At 39.0% G+C, this 14,910-nt stretch overlaps 1 long non-coding RNA gene across 1 annotated transcript in view; it reads right to left on the bottom strand.

Moving 5' to 3' along the window:
• Positions 1 to 899: 899 nt before the first annotated feature.
• Positions 900 to 14,910, bottom strand: part of LOC148152150 (uncharacterized) — a 762,130-nt gene continuing 748,119 nt past the window's right edge. The window contains exon 2 of the long non-coding RNA XR_015757494.1: positions 900 to 1,035. This is a non-coding gene — a long non-coding RNA (uncharacterized LOC148152150). The remainder of the gene's footprint in view (positions 1,036 to 14,910) is intronic.

Below are 14,910 nucleotides of genomic sequence, written 5' to 3'. Positions count from 1 at the left end.
TGAAAAGGGAAGAAATGGGTTCACAGTATGAAGTGGTTGAAATCAATATTGACCCCAAAGGTTGTAAAGTGCCTAATCTGAAGATGAGGTGTTGTTCCTCCAGTTTGTGCAGTGGTTCGCAGGAGCATTGCAGCATACAGCGGGTAGACCAATGGGCGTGTGAGTAGGGCACTGTGTTGAAATGACTGGCTACAGGAAGGCTGGGATCATGCTTACACATGGACTGGAGATGCTCTGCAAAGTGGTCACCCAGTCTGCATTTGGTTTTTCCAATGTAGAGTATGCCACATTGGCTGCAGCTAATACAACACACAAGTTTAGAGGAGGTACAAGAGGAATACTGCCTCACTTGGAAAGCCTGTTTAGGCTCTTGGATGGTGAGCAGGGAGGAGGTGAAGGGACAGGTGTTGCACCTTCTGTGGTTACATGGTAAGGTGCTGTGGGAAAGGGGTCTGCTGTTGCCGGTCAAGGAATTGATTAGGGTATCCCAGAGGGAACGATCCCTGTGAAATGCAGACAGGGGGAGTGAGGGGAAGATTGGTTTTGTGTTGGTGTTCTGCTGCAGTTGTCTGAAATGGCAGAGAATGATCCTTTGAATGCGGAGGCTGGTGGGATGAAAAGTGAGGACAATGTTGAATGATGGGAAGGGGCAAGTGTAGAAGCACAAGTGATAGGTCAGATATGGTTGAGGGCCCTGACAACCCGTGGGTGGGAAACTGTGTTTATGGAAGAAGCAAGCCATGTCATCAGCAGCGCTGTTTTGGAAAGTGGCATTGTCCAAACAAATGTGACATAGGTGAAGGAACTGGGAGAACGGGATGGAGCCCTGCAGGACGTGGGGTGTGACGAACTGTAGTGAAGGCAGCTATGGGAGTCAGTGGCTTTGTAATGGCAGGACTGATTAGATTAGATTAGATTACAGTGTGGAAACAGGCCCTTCGGCCCAACAAGTCCACACCGACCCGCCGAAGCGAAACCCACCCCTACATTTACCCCTTACCTAACACTACGGGCAATTTAGTATGACCAATTCACCTGGCCCTGCACATCTTTGTCACTGTGGGAGGAAACCGGAGCACCCGGAGGAAACCCACGCAGACACGGGGAGAACGTGCAAACTCCACACAGTCAGTCGCCTGAGGCGGGAATTGAACCCGGCTCTCTGGCACTGTGAGGCAGCAGTGCTAACCACTGTGCCACCGTGCCGCCCACGACTGATGTATGAAGAGAGAATTTATTAGGACTATATTCACGGAATTTAGTAGAATGAGGTGGTGAGGAAATCTCATAAGAGTCTATAAAATTCTATCAGACCTAGACAGGTTAAGTGCAGGAAGGACGTTCCTGATGACTGGGAAGTCTAGAAGCAGGGATTTGCAGTTTAATGGATATGAGGTAGGCCATTTACGATTGAGAGGAGGAGAAATTTCTTCACCCATTTAGTGGGGTGCCTGTGGAATTCTCTGCCACAGAAAGCAGTTGAGGCCAAAGCATTGAATGTTTTCAAGAAGGAGTTAAATAGTTCTTCAGGATCAAAGGGTATGGAGAGAAAATAGGAAAAGGGTATCGAGTTGGATGATTACCCAATGAGTTGAAGAGTGTGGTACTGGAAATGCACAGCTGGTCATGCAGCGTCCAAGGAGCAGGAGAATCAGCATTTCGAGCAAGATTAGCCAATGATCCTGTTAAATGATGGAGGAGGCTGAAGGGCTGAACAGACTACCCCTGCTCCTGGAAGCCTCTCAGATCGGGAGAACCAATAACAAAGGAAGATGACTAAACAGGTATTCGACAACAAGCAGCAGGACATCTCCAGGTGGCTCATTCCTTTTGTAACATTTGGAAGAGACTTAAAGTTAGTGATCTGCTTCATAACTCCACATCTGAACCCAGCATGAACTCTGGCATTAAGCCCTAGTCAGTGACTATGCCCAGGTTAATGGCTTAGTCCCAAAGCTAAAAATGTATATCTTCATTCCAAGGCTTCATTTTCTGGGGCTGATTATGTTTTCCAGGAAATAGTTTACATGTTTTAGGAGATCCCAGTAAAGAACACATCACAGAGTCACAGAGGAAGCTATTTGGTCCATCGTGCCTTTACTGGTTTAATCACTTAGTGTCAATGTCTTGACATTTCCTTATATTCCTGTGCACTATTTCTATCCAAATATTCATCCAATGGCCTATTGAATGACTCTGAAACTGCCTTCACCATTTTTCCAGGCAACGCATTCCAAACCCTAACTACTGGTTGTGCAAAAAAAGTTTTAATTTCACACAACAGCTTTCCTTCATTTCGACACCACTGTAAATGAATGGCCTGTCATTCTTGTTTTTCTAACTGTAGTTTCTCATTCCTGGAAATATACTTGCAAATAACTTCTGCATTCTCTCCAATATTTCTACACATCATTCCTGCAAAGTGGTTCCAAAACTATATACAATACTCCAACTAAGGTCTTCCAAGTGGCTTATACAAGTTTAACATCTTCTCCTCGCTTGTATTCTATACTTTTCTTATCAAAGCTGAGAACACTGCATTCCTTATTGTCTGTTGCCTCCACCTGTCCTATCACCTTCAATATCTGTGTACATATACATGCTGGTCCTTCTGCTCCTGCAATCCCTTTAGAATTGTGCCATCTGTTTTATATTGTCTTTCAATGTTTTTCTGACCAAAGCACATCTCCTCACATTTCTCTGCATTGAACCCCACCTACCACCCATCTACCCACTCCAATAACCTTGTCAATATCCTTCTGGAATTCCACATGGCCCTCCTCACAATTTACAATTCTTCCAGGTTTAGTGCCATCTGCAAACTTTAAAGTTGCCCCCCGCATGATAAAGATGAAAATCATTAATATATTTCAGGAAAAGCAAGGATTCTAATACTAACACCGAGGAACTCCATGACAAACCTTCCTCCAGCCTGAAAAATATTCACTGACAATTGCTCCCTGTTTCCATATCACTCAATTTTGTATCCATGTTTCTACTGTCCCTTTTGTATCATCACTATAATTTTCCTCACAAATGTTGCGAGACATTGTATCAAATGTTGGTTTTCTGAAAATCCATGTATCCCACATCAACATTGTTGTACCTTCATTAACTCTATCTGTTATCTCTTCAATAAAACACTGCAGCAAGTTAGTTAAACAATTACAGAAATCTGTGCTGACTAAATACATAAATCCCCTATTTAGTCTCTGATCTGCCTGACTTGTCCTTTAACCTTCTTTCTTGGCAGTTAGTTAGGGTTGAGAATAACTTGCTTCCACTCTCTAGGCCATGGATCTGGAGCTGCAGACTCTGCCACTGATAGAGCAGGTAGTTTGATGAGGTGGCTGAATGAGACACTCTGGATTCTTTGCTCTCTTTCCACTGTTCATGCTTGGCCTCCACATGCTCCATACAGTGACCTCAAATGGGTTGGTGCTTTTACTGATGTTTCTTCCCCAGTTTGTGCATTCTAGGGTAAGTGATTCCCACATGACAATGGAGCTGATACATTTGGTTAAGAAAGCCTTCAGCATTTCCTAGTGATGTTTTCTCTCCCTTCCTAATGATCACACAGCATTGAAGAGTTCGGAGTAGAGCACTTGTTCAGGGAGTTTTGGGTTGGGCATGCAGACAACGTGTCCCACCCATAGCAGCTGTGGGCAGTGTCTCAATATTGGCCTGGGAGAGGATGATTACTGGTACGCCTATCCTTCTGGTGGATTTGCAGGATTTTGGAAGAGCAGTGCTAATGATTGCTCTCCGAGGACTTGAAGTGTCCACCGTACATGATCCCTGTTTCTGATACATACAGGAAGATGGGGACCACTGCTGATCTGTAGACCAGGGGCTTGGTGCTTGGAATTTGGGCACGAAGTTCATCAGACCACCGAAGGCTGCACTGGAGTTGATGTTGGATTGATCAATGTCAGCTCACTCACATAGAGAAGGCTCACAAAGTATGGGAAAGGATCCATGTTGTCCAGAGGCTCACTGTACTGGCATGACCCCTGCGTGTGTATGCACGCCCAGTGGATGAGCTACAACCCATTGTCGTGCATTCACCAAAGTCTATGAGAAATGGAGCTCAGTGTAAACAATTGGAAAGCAACGATTGTGCACTAGCCCCCTCCCCACCTCCTTTAACTCTGATCTTAATGCTTATATGGCTGTAAAAGACTGATTTCCCATGAAGTTAGCTGCTAATCATTTCTCAAAGTTTCTCTTTGCTTCTATTATTTGCTTTTTCACTCTCCTTTAAAACAGTAGTATTTCTACACATTGTCAAATATATTTGTTGCCTGACTGCTGCCATAAGCACACTTTTTCTTTTTGAAGTTAACTTCAAACTTCTTTTTTCATCCAGGGAATTCCAAATTTGTTTATCCTACCTTTCCCATGAGGGAGAATATACCTTGACTGTACCCAAACCATATGTCTTTAAAGGTGACCCATTGTTCAGCTCCTGTTTTTCCATCCAGCTCTTAATCAATCTTGCTGAGCTCTGTTCTTGCCCCATTAAAGTTACTTCTCCGCCAAATGATTTTTCTTTCTCTTACACAGAAATACTGTGTCCAAAGTGCAAATAATAGGCAGAACAGCTGGAGCATCACAGAGTTACTGGCAATTATCAATGACTCAGTAACAATATTTTGCCTCTGGGTCAAAGGTTGTGTGCATTCAAATCTCACTCCCAGTGAACTAAGCAAATGTAGCACTTCAATGAATAACAGCGTGGGTACTATTCTGTCAGAGGTGCTGGCTTTTGTGCACCATATTCAACCAAAACCCCATCTTTCCTCTCAGCTGAAAGTTCTTAAAACATTATTTCAAAAAGAACACAGCTGAGCAGAGCAGAGCTTGTAAAACAAAATAGAAAGAATGAAAGGACATGGACTTAAAGTGATGGGTAAACAAAGTAAGGATGATGTGAGGAAAAAATCATTTTCACACAGCGGTGAGTTAGGAGGTGTGGAATGTACTGCCTCAAAGTGTAGTGGAGGCAGGTTCAATTGTGTTGGTAAAAATGACACTGGATGATTTGGATAGAAGTAGTGTGCAAGGATATGAAGAAAAGGCAAGACATTTGCCTCAGGCAATAGAACCGGTGTACCATAGGCAGAATGGCCTCCTTCTGCACTGTAACAACTCTGTGACTTCTCCAGCAATTTCTATTTTTATAACAATTCTGTGAATTTTTTATTCACAGTGCCTTGATTGATATTTTTCCCTCACCCCGCATCATTAGATGAAGTTAGCCAATCTCTCAATTGTTGTAAAAAGCCATTTGGTTCACTAATATCCTTAAGGGAAATAAATCTGCCATCTTTACCTGATCTGATGTAAATGTGACATAGCAATGTGCTTGAACCTCAGCTGTCTTCTGGACAATTAGGCATGGGCAATAAATTATTTGTAACAAGCTGTCAGCTGTGACCAAGCTTAAGACTTTGGCATAAGATGCATTAGAGAACTGTAATGAAATCATTGGTTTCTGCCATTTGCCTGTTGATGTTCTAAACAGCACATCAACTGATTTTTAAAAAATATATCTTTGTAAACTCAGAAATCACTGTAATTTGTGACAGTGGCACTGGTATGACACGAGTTACCAAGTTGTGTTTGAATTAAAGTATTTTGTTCAGTAGGAATAATGTGTTACAATTTATGGTACTGTGATTTCAAAATGAATACCTCCATTTAAATTTCTACCATGCTTCTGCATGACTGCCATTAATTCAACAACTTAATAGTATACCAGGTGATTTCATCTTAAGATAAATAAGTGCCTTTCCTACTCAAAAATACATTTGCCTTAAGCACTAACTTTGACTTTTGTTTTTGAACTCATTGCCTTTTGGTAATATCAGTGATTTTGTCACACAGCAGAAAACAAAGTTTTGCAGCCATGGAACTCCTGTGACAATAACATTTTACAAAACAACTAGAGTAATACCTACTACCGTGTAATAATATTTCCAACATCTGTTTATAGGCAAGCATCCATTCTAGCTCAGCCACAAGAATGTACATATTGGGATAATTACATCTGTTTAAACTATTGGTTAAAACAGTGCACTACAAATTTTGCTTGCAATAGGACTGCTCCATCATTTCTTATTACCGGGTTAGGAACATGATAGAAAAAAAAGTGTACAGAACAATAACATGTTCACCTTAATGAGCAAATGTACCTGCCAACAGTCCTACTGTGAGATCTGATCACAGAGGGATCCTCTCAACAGAAATATTTAGAATCTACTGTAAAAGTACTGACTCCAGACTCACGTTCCCCTGATTTGTGGTTTAGCAGTATGATGTCTTACTTTATGTGAAAGGGGTTATGATTCACAACCAAATTAAAATGAATAACTGTCTCAAATGCTGGAGGCAGTACTGGTATCTTGGATAGAATGAGAATGGGAAACACTACCTGCTTTTGATCAAGACATTCTTCTTAATTAAGATGGTAAGCTGGGCTATGACCAGTATGGCTTCACACATCATGCAGGATTCAACCTGTGAGCCCTAGCTGTGCTGCAAGAGGTTGGACGAAGCTGATATTTTCTATCCAACCTCACAATTTAAAGCTGGGTCAGGTCATAGCTAAAGTACAGTAAACCAGGTCCCAATCACTGATGCTGGACCAAATACTACATGGAGCTTTGGGTTTGCCAAATAAGCTTAGCTGGTGCATGAGAAATATTAATTTTAAAATCCTTCCCATATTTATAACAATATGGTTTACAATATATTCATCAGCCTACCTTTTGTGTAAGCCACTGCGAAAAATAATTTGTCTAACAGATTCAATATTCTTCAGGTAATGCTACTCATCCAATGCACCTTGAGGTTCAACTGTTAATCAATATTTGTTGAATTTCAAATTCAAATGAAAGTCGAAATGTTTGTGAATGATAAATATTACAATGCAATAATAATTTTAAAATATTGCAAAGCAAATTCATAACATTATAAATGCCACAATATTATAAATCATAAGTTTTTTTAAAGATTAAAGGTGGTCTTGAAATTCAGATCATGACTGTACTTCTCACTTGGAATTTATTTATCATCTCAGCAATTACTTAAATCAAAAACTGCAAATCACTGAAAGGTTGGGTTGAGAGAGAGAGAGAGAGAGAGAGAGTGTGTGTGTGTGTCTGTGTGTGTGTGTGTGTAAATTATCGTCAATTGAAATTATGTTATAATTGGTGTAATTTTATTGAACCAAGTTAAATTAAAATTCTGTTGAGCAATTCATTCAATAATTTGTCATTTTCAAATGAGATATTATGAAGATTATGAGTGGTATTGCAATAGTGTAAAGTGTTCTAACATTTTCAGCAATAAGCTAATGAAGCAAATTTTGCAGTTGCCTTCATCCAATTATGATTGTGTTATGGACTTTTGAATTAATTAGAAAGTAATTTCAATTATATTTTAATATTAAGATTGAAGACAAAAATCACAATTTAGTTTTCTCCCTCGGTGAAGGAAAGCTGATGGAATTAAGCAGTAATGATTCTTCTAGTTAGAAATCATCTGATTTGCAAATCCACTGATTTGGATAGGTGTGCTTTTAAATGAATATCTTTGTTAATATTTTATAGCACAACTTGTACAAGTTACAGAAACCTATGCACAACATACTATAAATTCTTCCATATGGATATTTTACAAGGTCATGGAATACCAGCAACTGATTATTTCTATTTACCTAATCCTCAAGAGAAAATCAGAAATGAAACATTTCCCTTTTTATTATAATCTTTTAAATATTTCTAGAATTGGAAGTATTTCTACATTTTCTTGGCGTGAGGCAACTTATGCTACATCACATACAAGATCAGATAATTGAGAATTATTTATGTTAGCAGTTGCAACATCTCAGATCCCAAAGTGCAAGATGATCTAGATAATATCCAAGTTGAGGCTGATAAGTGACAAATGACATTCACACCAAGCAAATGCTGGTAATGTCCGTGACCAAGACAGAGAAACACTCCTAGTCATTGGCATTGTCATATTAAATATCCCACTATCAGCAACCTAGAAATTATCACTGACCAGTAACTGTTTTGGATTTGCCTTATAAATAGTGTGGCAACAAAAGCAGGTCAGAAACAAAGAAGCCTGTAGTGAATAATTCACCCCTGACTTCCAAAGCAAGTCTATCATCCACAGAGCACACAGTAGGAGGGTCATGGAACCCTCTACACTTGTCTGGAAGAGTGCAGCTCCAACAACATTCAAAACACTTGATACCACCCAATACAAAAAATGATCTGCTTGATTGTTTGAAGATGTGATGCAATCACTCTCTCATCCATCACACCCAGTAGCAGTAATGTGTACAACCTACAAGGTGCACTGCAGAAATTCCTTACACAGCACCTTCCAAACATACAATAACTTCATGACTTGGAGGTGCTGTTGTTAGGCTGGGTGGCTAAAGTTACAAATCCCACAACACCAGATTATAGTCCAAGGTTTGGTAGGAAGCACTGACTTTCAAAGCACTGCTCCTTCATCTGGTGGTTGTGGAGGTTAAGATCATACTCACAAAATTTATAGCCAATAACTTCCATCTTGAAGGTCAAGAACAAAAGAGTCATGAGAAGACATCATCTGCAAATTGCCATCAGAGCCACTCACCATCAAGTTCCTGACTTGGAACTAATGTATATTGCTTTTTTTAAAAAATATTACTGGATAAAAATCATTGGACTGTATTCCTAACAGAACTGTGGGTGTCTGTAGATCACATGAACGGTCTTGGTTCAAAAAGGCAGTTCATCACTATATCCTCCAGGGAATTTAGGAATCATCAGTAAAGTTGGTCCAACCAGTGGCATCCCTTAAATGAATTAAAGAAAAACTCAAATCTTGATGCAGCTGCTACACACCAAGATAATAAAGAAGAACATAATAATAGTTGTAATTTATAACAATAAAGCTGTTATTTTGCAAGACCAGTAAGCCAGATCAATAGGAGAATTGTGAAGTGAGAATTGAATTTGAATTCAAAATCATAAATGAATCAGTAGTTTCTCATTACCCTGACAGTCATTATCAAATATTATGGACATACTTGATAGCAGTTGCTGTTAATACTGAAGATATTTCCATTAATATCCTATAGGATAGAGAACATGCCATCCTTAACTGGTCTGGTCTGGTCTGGTCTGGTCTGAACGTCACTACTACTCAAATTAACATGGATGACACTTAACTGCTCTCTGAAAATGTGAACATGTCACTAAATTCGGCAATCAAGAATGCAATCAATTTTTTAAAATACAAATAATGAAGTGAACATTCTGTAAGTTAGTTTCCTTATTTCACTTTCTTTTTTATTGTAATTGAAGCTAAAACTGAAGCTAAAGTATTTAGGTAAAATGCAAATAACAACAAAAATGTAGCTTTGAAAATATTTGCAAAAAATTTATTCTGCAACAATTCTGGCAGATTATCAGAAATAGATAATTACAACTCAAATTTTAGCTCTGAGTCATTATTAATTCAGAATTTTTCCACAGAATGATAAAAATTATTAGAAAACTCAGACATGGTTCCAAGTATCCACTGTTCATCCGAAGATACTTTAAAATGGATTTTTGTCATTGAATTATATGTTGAGAATCATATGTGCACCATTAATCTCCTATTTTGATGTCATCATTGCAGTTCTTTATGTTGTTAAACCTTAATTAGAACTTTTGATTAAATTGCATTCTCTATTTCAAGTAAAACTAACTTAATTTCCTGCTCTTATCAAATGAAAAAGGGTTAATAACATGACTAGGATGAAATATTGTTTTGTTTATATCTGGCCGAATAATGATGTGGTTGAGAGGAATTCAACAAGACATCATGGATTTTAAAGAAACCATAGCAACTCTGTTTCAAATTTACTAGTGCCAATGTTATTAAATATGCACCATTTTTTGACTGGCAACAGAATCTATCACACTACAAGCACTATACTAATATAAGCTGGAAATGTGTTGCTGGAAAAGCGCAGCAGGTCAGGCAGCATCCAGGGAACAGGAGAATCGACGTTTCGGGCATAAGCCCTTCTTCAGGAATGGGGAAAGTTTGTCCAGCAGGCTAAGATAAAAGGTAGGGAGGAGGTTCTTGGGGGAGGGGCGTCGGAAATGTGATAGGTGGAAAGAGGTCAAGGTGAGGGTGATAGGTCAGACTGGGGTGGGGGCGGAGAGGTCGGGAAGAAGATCTCAGGTTAGGAAGGCGGTGCTGAATTTGATGGATTTGACTGAGACAGGGTGGGGGGAGGGGAAATGAGGAAACTGGTGAAATCCGAGTTCATCCCTTGTGGTTGGAGGGTTCCTAGCCGGAAGATGAGGCGTTCTTCCTCCAACCGTTGTTTTGTCTTCCTCCAACTGTCGAAGGTATGATAGTGAAGAAGGCATTTGGTATGCTTTCCTCTATTGGTCAGAGCATTGAGTATAGGAGTTAGAAGGTCATGTTGCAGCTGTACAGGACGTTGGTTAGGCCACTTTTGGAATATTGCGTGCAATTCTGGTGTCCTTCCTATTGGAAAGATGTTGTGAAACTTGCAAGGGTTCAGAGAAGATTTACAAGGATTTTGCCAGGGTTGGAGGATTTGAGCTATAGGGAGGAGCTGAACAGGCTGGGGCTGTTTTCCCTGGAGTGTTGAAGACTGAGGGTTGACCTCATAGAGGTTTATAAAATCATGAGGGGCATGGATAGGATAAATAGACAAAGTCACTTCCCTGGGGTGAGGGAGTCCAGAACTAGAAGCCATAGGTTTAGGGTGAGAGGGGAAAGATATAAAAGGGACATAAACAGCAACTTTTTCATGCAGAGGGTGGTATCTGTATGGAATGAGCTGCCAGAGGAAGTGGTGGAGGCTGGTACAATTACATTATTTAAAAGACATTTGGATGGGTATATGAATAGGAAGGATTTAGAGGGATATGGGCCAGGTGCTGGCAAATAGGACTAGATTGGGTTGGGATACCTGGTCAGCATGGATGAGTTGAACCGTAGGGTCTGTTTCCATGCTGTACATCTCTATGACTCTATAATCTAAGATCAACATGTCATCTCTATCATCATTTTTAAGTATTCAGTCATTTTTAAGTAGACAAATCAGTGGAATTAATAAAAATAGAAAAAATGCAGCATTTATGGAATTAGATTTAATCTGACACAGAATTTCAGGTTACGTCATAAATCATAACAATGAATATTAATTTATAAATGGCTACTCAATTCTTCACTTGATTGTTATTATTACTCATTCCCTGCTACCTAAAATTTAGTATTCATCGATTGTGGGAAAATTTATACAGTGGGAAAAAAAATCAAGTGACCTTTCAAGAGTAATTGAGGATTACAGATGTTTTCCTTGAAAAGTACGATGTAACTTTATGGCATGTGTAAACTGAAATGTAGACCAAATAAATTTGCATTACTGGACAGTAAAATGTTGATCTTTTATTTTCAAAACATCCTGAATAGACAATTACCTGTCATACATAACAATGTAAGTTTATGTACATTAACTGTGTTTTGCTTGGAAATAAACCAATTCCAAAATGTCAAACTTGTTAATTATCCTAACCTATAAATTGCTATTGTTATGAAGATGTGAGTGCACTATACCTTTAAGAGAGTTAAAAACTGGTAGAGCTACCTGACAGCACCAAGTGTTCTCAATAAGGTAACAATAAGGTGGGTGGCACGGTGGCACAGTGGTTAGCTCTGTTGCCTCACAGCGCCAGAGACCCGGGTTCAATTCCCACCTCAGGCAACTGACTGTGTGGAGTTTGCATGTTCTCCCCGTGTCTGCGTGGGTTTCCTCCGGGTGCTCCGGTTTCCTCCCACGGTCCAAAGATGTGCAGGTCAGGTGAATTGACCATGCTAAATTGCCCGTAGTGTTAGGTAAGGGGTAAATGTAGGGGTATGGGTGGGTTGCGCTTCGGCGGGGCGGTGTGGACTTGTTGGGCCGAAGGGCCTGTTTCCACACTGTAAGTAATCTAATCTAATCTAATCTAATCTAATCTAATCTAATGTAACACTTAGTCAAAAGCTAAATTAGCTGGTTGCCTGGAAATGACAAAATAGATTTGAATTAGACCACTCAGTTTAAATTATACCCTGAAAAATACCAAACTCCAATCAAGTTTGAATTTAGTATATTGACAATCTTAAAAGCCCATGACACAATCTGATGTTTTGGGGGTTTGAGACAGGGAAAATTGAACAGTTGAGAGGAGAACTGATAAGCCAATGACAGCTTGCATACTGTCCAGAATATAGCTCTTTTAAAAAGGTACGCTGAAGCAGAACCCGCAAGAAGAAGAAAAGAAGACAGGAATTCAGAGCAAACTGAAAGCTGGCTGGTTTTGAGATAAGAAGTTTTATTTGTAAATCATAATTGGGAGTTTTATTGGACTAGTATTATAGAAGGGAAGGTAAAAGATAGGTTAGAGTAAGGCATTGTAAATAGCTGTTAGTTAATTATTTTGTTATACTTTAAGAAATAAAATTGTTAATTTTTACTTTGAATAATTCTTGGCTTTTCAAATTTTTACAGATTGCTGCATGGGATAAATCTTTTCTGTGTCGTTGGTTTTAAATTGAGCAGGAGAGTTTATCCTGTGTCGTAACACTATAAATACAAAAACCTGCTGGTTCCTGGGAAAAATAGGTCAATGCCTCCCCAGTAGTTCTTTTTTCTTGAAATTATATTTGCATTCTTCTCTCTCAAAAGAATTGCATTTCTAGCCTTGCACTTTTGAGAAAGTGTTGTCCAAAAAACACTCTGAGTTGTTAGCAAACATAATTCGGGATGCAGTATAAATAAAGCAGTGTTTTCATGCGTGAAAGTGTGTTCTTTGGTCTGTTATAGTATTGCAACATTCCTTTCCATTTCTTGAAGCATTATGAAGTAACTTCTCATTACCTATCAATGTGAACCAAATGTGTCTAAGCAATAAGTGGCAATCTCTAGTAGATTAAGAAAATCTTTTCTGGAAAATATTCCCCACCATTTCTTTGTCATAGAGTCATGCAGCTTGGAAACAGACCCTTTGCTTCTACTCATCTGCTCCAACCAGACAGCCCAATCTTATCTGGTCTCATTTGCCTGCATTTGACCCATATCCCTCTAAACCTTTCCTATTCATTTACTCATTTAGATGCCTTTTAAATGTTATAATTGTACCTGCCACCACCACGTTTGGCAGCTGATTCCAGACATGCAACATACTCTGTGCAAAAACGTCACCCGTCAGGTTCTTTATAAATGTTTCCCCTCTCACCTTAAACCTATGCCCTCTAGGTTTGGACTTCTCCATGCTAGGAAAAAAGCTTTGGTTATTCACCCTACCCATGCCCCTCATGATTTTGCAAACTTTACCAAAACGCAACACTTCACATCGATCTAAATTTTGACAGAAGTCAAGCTTATTGCCCATCTCACTGGTAACGTTATACTTAATGGAACAGTAGAATTGATACATTTATAGGAGGCACCTTAAAATTAAAGTTTGAAAATACAAGAGATGGTGAATATTTGCCATCATATTGCTGTTGGTATGAAACAACTTTTTTATGAGAAAACAACTAAGTTCCTAAAGCAGATGTAAATTTGCAGATGTAAATTTGGTAAAGCAAAGATAAAAAAAGTAACTAATTATCAACTTAAGATATTTACTAAGAATGAAAGGAACAGCTATGGACATTTATTTAATCAAAGAGTTGTGACAATATGGATTTACTTTGTCACAGGAATAAATATTAAAACTTTGTGGAAAATTTCAATAACTGTTTGAAGCAGAAGATAAATGTTGATCTGGAGCAGAATCCAGGATCAGAAAGTGTCCACAATCAGGCAGTGGTGATCACATCTTCACATCAGTCTCATGGAAAATATCAATGTCAATTTCTGTTCTCAAAAAAAAACTGGTGACTTTTTGGAAATGTTTTGGAATTTGTTTTGAATTTATCTGACAAAGAACCAGCACAGATGTGATAAAACAGAAGACCAATCTTAGTGTTAAACTTCTACGACTCCACAATAAGGACCCAGCTCTTGACAATGAAGATTGTATCATTGGAGACTGGGAAATTTGATTGCATAAAATCCCAACTGGACTAATGGGAATTCAGCTTTACGTGAGTTGCCAGTGAGAGATAAAAGTAAAGTTAGGGAGTAATTAACATAAATTTGGGCAAGAAGATAAACCATAAGTGCAATTCAATCCATCCCATCACAGTGGAAACATAGCAGCCAGGCCAGCTTCGTGGATGTGTACATTGTCTTTCAGAAAGTTCACATTTGAGGACTCCATCAGCTGAGTTGTGATTGATTATTGGATCATTGTCATTAATATGATGAACAGTGATGGAAAGCATTGCAGTGGTGAGGTCTGTCATGCTGAACAGTCAGCAAGCAAGTTAAACTGCAGGTGAAACACATGGTCAACTATCTTAAATTGTGCTAAAGTGCATGAGACAGCCCTCGATGCTTTTGTTCATTACTCCATATAGTCATAGTCAATCTTATGGAAAATATCAATGTCAATATTTTTTCTCAAGAAACTGGTGACTGTTAGATATTGGTTAAAACTGACTGAGGACAATTGCTAAAACAATACCTCTAAATTCTAAAAAAAACTACCACAGACATGGAGAACCGCAACAAAAGTAAAAAAAAACTTTAATCGTACAATGGTTCATCAATTCCCTGTGCAAAGTCAAGAGCTGCTGGAGAGTAAGTACAATGAATTTGCCTGAATATTGTCAACGCTTTACATCGTAGATGATGGTGGACCAGTAATTGCGGGTATACCAGTATGTGAGATCATGTACTAGTCACAATCCATGGAATCAGTAAGATAGCAAAGACCAACA

This window comes from Chiloscyllium plagiosum, unplaced genomic scaffold (genome assembly GCF_037043375.1).
Source record: "Chiloscyllium plagiosum isolate Xiang-an unplaced genomic scaffold, Cpla_swu_hap1 HiC_scaffold_1, whole genome shotgun sequence".
Lineage (NCBI taxonomy): Eukaryota > Metazoa > Chordata > Chondrichthyes > Orectolobiformes > Hemiscylliidae > Chiloscyllium > Chiloscyllium plagiosum.
Note: the sequence above shows the minus strand (reverse complement) of the source record. Positions and strands in the feature narration are given on the sequence as shown.